This window comes from Danio rerio, chromosome 8, assembly GCF_052040795.2.
Source record: "Danio rerio strain M-AB ecotype USA chromosome 8, GRCz13ab, whole genome shotgun sequence".
Classification (NCBI taxonomy): domain Eukaryota; kingdom Metazoa; phylum Chordata; class Actinopteri; order Cypriniformes; family Danionidae; genus Danio; species Danio rerio.
Window position 1 is genome coordinate 41,022,972 of NC_141028.1, and position 6,984 is coordinate 41,029,955.

At 39.4% G+C, this 6,984-nt stretch overlaps 1 long non-coding RNA gene across 1 annotated transcript; it reads left to right on the forward strand.

The window, feature by feature from the left end:
* The first annotated feature begins 4,927 nt into the window (after positions 1-4,927).
* On the forward strand, positions 4,928-6,011 carry LOC147842778 (uncharacterized). The gene is made up of 2 exons (XR_015498281.1): positions 4,928-4,977; positions 5,686-6,011. It is a non-coding gene; the product is annotated as an uncharacterized LOC147842778 (long non-coding RNA).
* The last annotated feature ends 973 nt before the right edge of the window (positions 6,012-6,984 follow it).

Here is a 6,984-nt window from a genome sequence, read left to right on the forward strand (position 1 = left end):
CACCGTCTCCATTAATCACTAATCACAAATTATTTCAAAATCCTTGCTTTTTAACCGTGCCTGACACTTTCTCTGATTAACAAATAAATATTAAGTTACTCGAACAGAGTATGAACGTGCTTCACTTCATCCGCTTAAAAAATCCTAAAGAAACAGGTTCTCGTTCAGTGTACTGATGATTCAAAAACAGCTGCAACCGGTGCTCGAACCTCGTTCTCGAGTTAAGAACCGGTTGTAGCTGTTTTGGATCACACTGAACCGAGAGGTACGTCAACGAAAAGCGGTTTCTTTCAGACCCGTCCGATTTGAGAACCGAAGAGCTTTAACTGTGCGCATGCGTGAAGTGCTGTGACTCCTGAAGCGGCCGAACACATTCAAGTTCATGACCGTTGTCTGAACCAAACTAATTCTTTGGACTATTTTGTGCTAATGCTATTATCATCTTATGAAACATTGATTTATTAAAATAAGATTATTCAATAACAATTAAATATTAACAGAATATGCATGTGCATAGTTCATTGCTTCTGATGAGAATTAATTTATTATGTCATATAATTTGTTATATCATCAAGACTCGTAAAACATACTGGTTTGATCACTGTTTGTCCTAAAGAACCAGTTCAAGTAAAAAAAAAAGACTTCCCATCACTAGTGGAAATACACTGCATATGGGGTTAAAAGTTTAACACTGGAAAAAAAACTCTTATATATATACGCTTTTTCACACTCGTGGATTGAAATGTACTCCAGTTTTAACACTGAACAACACCAAAAAAATCACACTGTATATTTAACACTGGAATTTTTGCTGTGTTTTTCCCGGAATCGCGTTGTCATGGGGCGTAAACGTGGTCACTCAGGTAATTCTTCAGCTGATGCTAAGACGGCTAGCGTTAGCGTTAGCTTTAACGCATGCTCACCGGCCACTACGGGCCATGATTATGTTGTTTCCTGCATGAGCGAAGATGATGCCTTCTGTTTAGCTGAAGAAGAGTTTCCTGCACTGCCTGTCACTCCGTGTAAATCACCAGTCATAAAGAAAAGAGCAAGTGATGACACTCGAGTTGATATCTCATCACAGTTGTCAGACATAACTCAGTTAATCAACAGCCAATTAGACGGAATAGAGAAAAAGATCTCGGATATGTCCATTGAACTGAAAGCCGTCGTTGAGAAAGTTACTAATCTTGAGAAACGCATGGATGATGTCGAACAGCCCGTGGCTCATATGCAGCGAAGGATAGATGATATGGAAACTTATTTAAGAAGACGTAATTTGAGGATAGCTGGAATTTCTGAATCTGTGCAAGACATTCGGCTTGAAGTGGTCAAAATCTGCCAAAATGTTCTTTCAAGTACAAAGGATAAGCTCTCAGATGTTATTGATGTGGTCCATCGTCTCGGGAAGATGCTGCAAGGTGGTCCCAGGGAGCGTCCCAGGGTGACCATTATGCAGTTTTCTGTTCGTTCGTACAGAGATGCTACAGTATCTGGAAAGCCGCGAAGAATTCTTCATATTTGAAAGAGAGTGGTCTGCATTTCATGGAAGATTTCTCAGCGGGAGACCGTGAAAGGAGAAAAAAGTTGTGGCCCGAGGTTCAAAAAGCACGTGCGGATGGGAAGACGGCCTTTTTTGTCGGAGGCAAAGCTTACATTCAAGGACAGGGAGAAATTATCCTGCATAGATAAAGGGTAACGCTTTCTTTTACAACCCGCAAAGTACCGCGTAAGTACAGTGAAATTACAGTGTACATTTCTGTACGTACTGTGTAAGTATAATGAACGTATGTGTAGGTATAAGGGAACAAACCGTAATGCTTGGGTAAAAAGGGGGTAACAACCAGATGTTTATCACGAAAATGACCGCGTAAGTACAGTGAAATAACGGTGTACTTTTCTGTACCTATAGTGTAAGTATAAATAACGTTTACGTAAGTATAAGGGAACAAACTGTAATGCCTGGGTAATAAGGGGGTAACAACCAGATATTCAGCATGAAAGGTACCGCGTAAGTACAGTGAAATAACGTTGTACTTTTCTTTAAATTGCAAAAGAACAAACCATAATGTTTGCGTAAAAGGGGAGTAACAATAAGATATCCATCACGCAAAGAAGTATATTAAGTTTACGATGTACATTTCTTCAAGTATTGTATACATATAAAGAATTATGCAAGGATGGTGACAACCTATTGCTATCTGCAAATGTACTGTATATGCACCTGCGTGAGTACATTAGTACTCTTATTCAGTGCTTGGGTTTTATATGGGGTGTTTAATGAATAAAAGGTTTACAACCTGTGAAATTATGAACCCTTATTGTATACTGTATGTATTTTAAATCTGCAATTCAATATAAAATATATTTCCATACACTACTTACCTTATGTTTACTCGTCGATCTCACCAAAGCCATCAATGTCTCCATAACTCACTATCAACAAATAACTTTGCATGGCATAGGCCTACCGTCAGGGTTCAATGCAGATTAAAACAGGCTCGCATCTTTACTGCTGTTGCACAGGGGGGCTAACTGTTGCATTTCAGTAAATGTATAGCTGATGCTTTATAGAAAAATCTAGTAATTTGGTCTTCAATCAATAAAAACTGCTGCTGTAGTTTACTCTGTTCTTAGTGTTCAAGTATACACTAGTATGTTAAAGTTCAGCTTCTTCCCTCTTTGTTCCCTGTAGTTAAAGGGTAAATACAGTATATGTTCCCTCCTTGTTCCCTGTACTTACAGGGTAAATACCAAATTTGAGGGTTGTAAATTAAAGTGAAGCTTTGTTCCTCTCTTGTTACCTCCTTGTTCCCTGTACTTACAGGGTAAATACCACATTTGAGGGTTGTAAATTAAAGTGAAGCTTTGTTCCTCTCTTGTTACCTCCTTGTTACCTGTACTTACAGGGTAAATACCACATTTGAGGGTTGTAAATTAAAGTGAAGCTTTGTTCCTCTCTTGTTACCTGTAGTTAAAGGGTAAATACAACATTTGTTCCCCCCTTGTTCCCTTTAGTTTACAATGTAAAATTTTGAAGGCAGTGAAATAAATATACAAACACACAATATATTTCTTCTTTACTTTGTAACCTTTATTTTAATAAATAAGCATTTTAAAAGACTTCATATTAATCAAACATTGTCTTGTCTATCATTGCCTATACTCATTCATTTTCTCTTCGGCTTTGTCCTTTTGTTAATCTGGGGTCGCCACAGTGGAATAAACCACCATCTTATCCAGCATATGTTTTACGCAGTGGATGCCCTTCCAGCTGCAACCCATCTCTGGGAAACATCCATACACACCCACTCACACGCATTCACTACGGACAATTTAGTCTACCCAATTCACCTGTACCGCATGTCTTTGGACTGTGAGGGAAACCGGAGCACCCGGAGGAAACCCACGCGAACGCAGGGAGAACTCCATGCAGAAACCTTCTTGATGTGAGGAAACAGCACTACCTACTGTGCCACCGTGTTGCCACCCAGCTGCAACCCATCACTGGGAAACATCCATACATACTCATTCACACACATACACTACGGACAATTTTACCTTACCCAATGTCACCACATATTTTTGGACTTGTGGGAGCACCCGGAGGAAACCCACGCCAACATGGGGAGAACATGCAAACTCCACACAGAAATGCCAACTGACCCAGCCGAGGCTCGAACCAGCGACCTTCTTGCTGTGAGGCGATTGTGCTACCCACTGCGCCTGCCTATACTCAAACAGCAAAATAACACATTATTTCCTTCCCCCTTTTTTTCTGGCATCTCTTGCTTGGCTTCCTCTTCTGCTCTTCTCAGCTTCCACTGAGGACTCTGATGGTGAGTGGCTGATGAAATCCCATGGGTCTTGCTGCTCTGCATTTATATAAAATATATGAACAGACAGAAAGGCTTTTAGTAAGCTATAGACATGTTTATTTTCCTGTTTAATGTGTGTGTAGTGGTTGTCCAACAATTTCACACACTAAACATTTACAGATACCATACAGACACTATACATTACTATCAAACAAAAGTACTATCATCAGATCATATGGGAGATTGTGATCATTTATAGTGATAATAATTAAAGCGCAGAGGGGAAAAGGCTTAAATATATGTGCAGGCAGTATAGACTTTGAAGTAAAGATTATTTGCAGTTCAGTGTACATATTTAAATTCTGTGTCACTCATTAAATGGTAAGTAAATGTAACGTTTGGGTTAACTACCCCTAAGGTTAGTTTTTGATTAAAGTACATGTCTTAACCCATCATTAGTCCTCTTTGCTCAAATAAAATGAAAACTTTACGATGGTGTTGTCTCGACAATTAGAAAAATAAAAAAATAGTGTGAAACTGATAACGCCAGCAAGAAGAGAGAATTACTTCTAATTTACTCATGACCATAGACACTGTTTGAAACACCTCGCACATGTAATCATATTATATAATGCATACGTAAATACAAATAAATGTTATTTTATAAAAAAATCATATAAAAACTCAAGGATTTTAAATCCTGATGATCGTTAAACGCGTCATAACAGTGTTGTGAAAAGGGTGTAATTGTTAAAAATAGGTACAAACATCAGATATAAACAAAAACCTAAACAAACACTTCTATGTACATAACGTCATAAAAATACTTGTTTTATTTACCTCGCGCTGCCCTCCTTGTACTGCCGTGAACAGGAAATTTTGGGAATGGAGGACGGAGAGTTGAATCGATTCGTCTTCAACAAACCGATCAGTGTGACATCAAAACATCGCGAGAACAACAGACAGCTCCGTGTGCATTTGAATCCATCTCGCGATATTGTATCACTTCAGGTACGCGCCTACTGATTCGTTGATTCAAACGAGTTGTGAATCAAGAAGCCTCTAAAGATCCGAATCAAACTGCAGCAGCACGCCACGAGGTTTTGCTCAGACTTTTGGGACGTTTGGAATTGCTCCGTCTTGTCACCATGTAACACATGTGAGTAAATCGTTGTCAGTAAATAAGGCGATTGTTACGATTAGAAATTGTGCATTAACCAGATTATATTTATTTTGTTTCATTTGTTTTTAGCGTAACATTAACGTTAGTTCATGGCCGAATCTAAACGGCCAGCAGCGAATATTTACCAATGTTTACTGTCGTTTACTTTGCACATCTTAGAAATGTTGCCAAAGTTCCTATGGATTTAGTTTCTTCATGTAATTCCAGAAAGACTGGATGATGAGCAGGTCAGATCTCTGTGGCTGTTGTCATACTGACTGTGCAGACGATTTTCTCCCTTTATACGTTAATTACAGCAAAGTTAATGACAAAATTAATGTTTGGAAATGTAAATTAATATTTTCTGTAGCATGCCAGTTTGATATATCAATAGCCCCCCCCCCCCCCCCACCCCCACTCAATTACTAGTAACGTTTGCCTAGGACTTTAGCACAGTAGCCTACTATTTAAGCCTTTTCCCCTCTGCGCTTTAATTATTATCACTATAAATGATCACAATCTCCCATATGATCTGATGATAGTACTTTTGTTTGATAGTAATGTATAGTGTCTGTATGGTATCTGTAAATGTTTAGTGTGTGAAATTGTTGGACAACCACTACACACACATTAAACAGGAAAATAAACATGTCTATAGCTTACTAAAAGCCTTTCTGTCTGTTCATATATTTTATATAAATGCAGAGCAGCAAGACCCATGGGATTTCATCAGCCACTCACCATCAGAGTCCTCAGTGGAAGCTGAGAAGAGCAGAAGAGGAAGCCAAGCAAGAGATGCCAGAAAAAAAGGGGGAAGGAAATAATGTGTTATTTTGCTGTTTGAGTATAGGCAGGCGCAGTGGGTAGCACAATCGCCTCACAGCAAGAAGGTCGCTGGTTCGAGCCTCGGCTGGGTCAGTTGGCATTTCTGTGTGGAGTTTGCATGTTCTCCCCATGTTGGCGTGGGTTTCCTCCGGGTGCTCCCACAAGTCCAAAAATATGTGGTGACATTGGGTAAGGTAAAATTGTCCGTAGTGTATGTGTGTGAATGAGTATGTATGGATGTTTCCCAGTGATGGGTTGCAGCTGGGTGGCAACACGGTGGCACAGTAGGTAGTGCTGTTTCCTCACATCAAGAAGGTTTCTGCATGGAGTTCTCCCTGCGTTCGCGTGGGTTTCCTCCGGGTGCTCCGGTTTCCCTCACAGTCCAAAGACATGCGGTACAGGTGAATTGGGTAGACTAAATTGTCCGTAGTGAATGCGTGTGAGTGGGTGTGTATGGATGTTTCCCAGAGATGGGTTGCAGCTGGAAGGGCATCCACTGCGTAAAACATATGCTGGATAAGATGGTGGTTTATTCCACTGTGGCGACCCCAGATTAACAAAAGGACAAAGCCGAAGAGAAAATGAATGAGTATAGGCAATGATAGACAAGACAATGTTTGATTAATATGAAGTCTTTTAAAATGCTTATTTATTAAAATAAAGGTTACAAAGTAAAGAAGAAATATATTGTGTGTTTGTATATTTATTTCACTGCCTTCAAAATTTTACATTGTAAACTAAAGGGAACAAGGGGGGAACAAATGTTGTATTTACCCTTTAACTACAGGTAACAAGAGAGGAACAAAGCTTCACTTTAATTTACAACCCTCAAATGTGGTATTTACCCTGTAAGTACAGGTAACAAGGAGGTAACAAGAGAGGAACAAAGCTTCACTTTAATTTACAACCCTCAAATGTGGTATTTACCCTGTAAGTACGGGGAACAAGGAGGTAACAAGAGAGGAACAAAGCTTCACTTTAATTTACAACCCTCAAATGTGGTATTTACCCTGTAAGTACAGGGAACAAGGAGGTAACAAGAGAGGAACAAAGCTTCACTTTAATTTACAACCCTCAAATTTGGTATTTACCCTGTAAGTACAGGGAACAAGGAGGGAACATATACTGTATTTACCCTTTAACTACAGGGAACAAAGAGGGAAGAAGCTGAACTTTAAC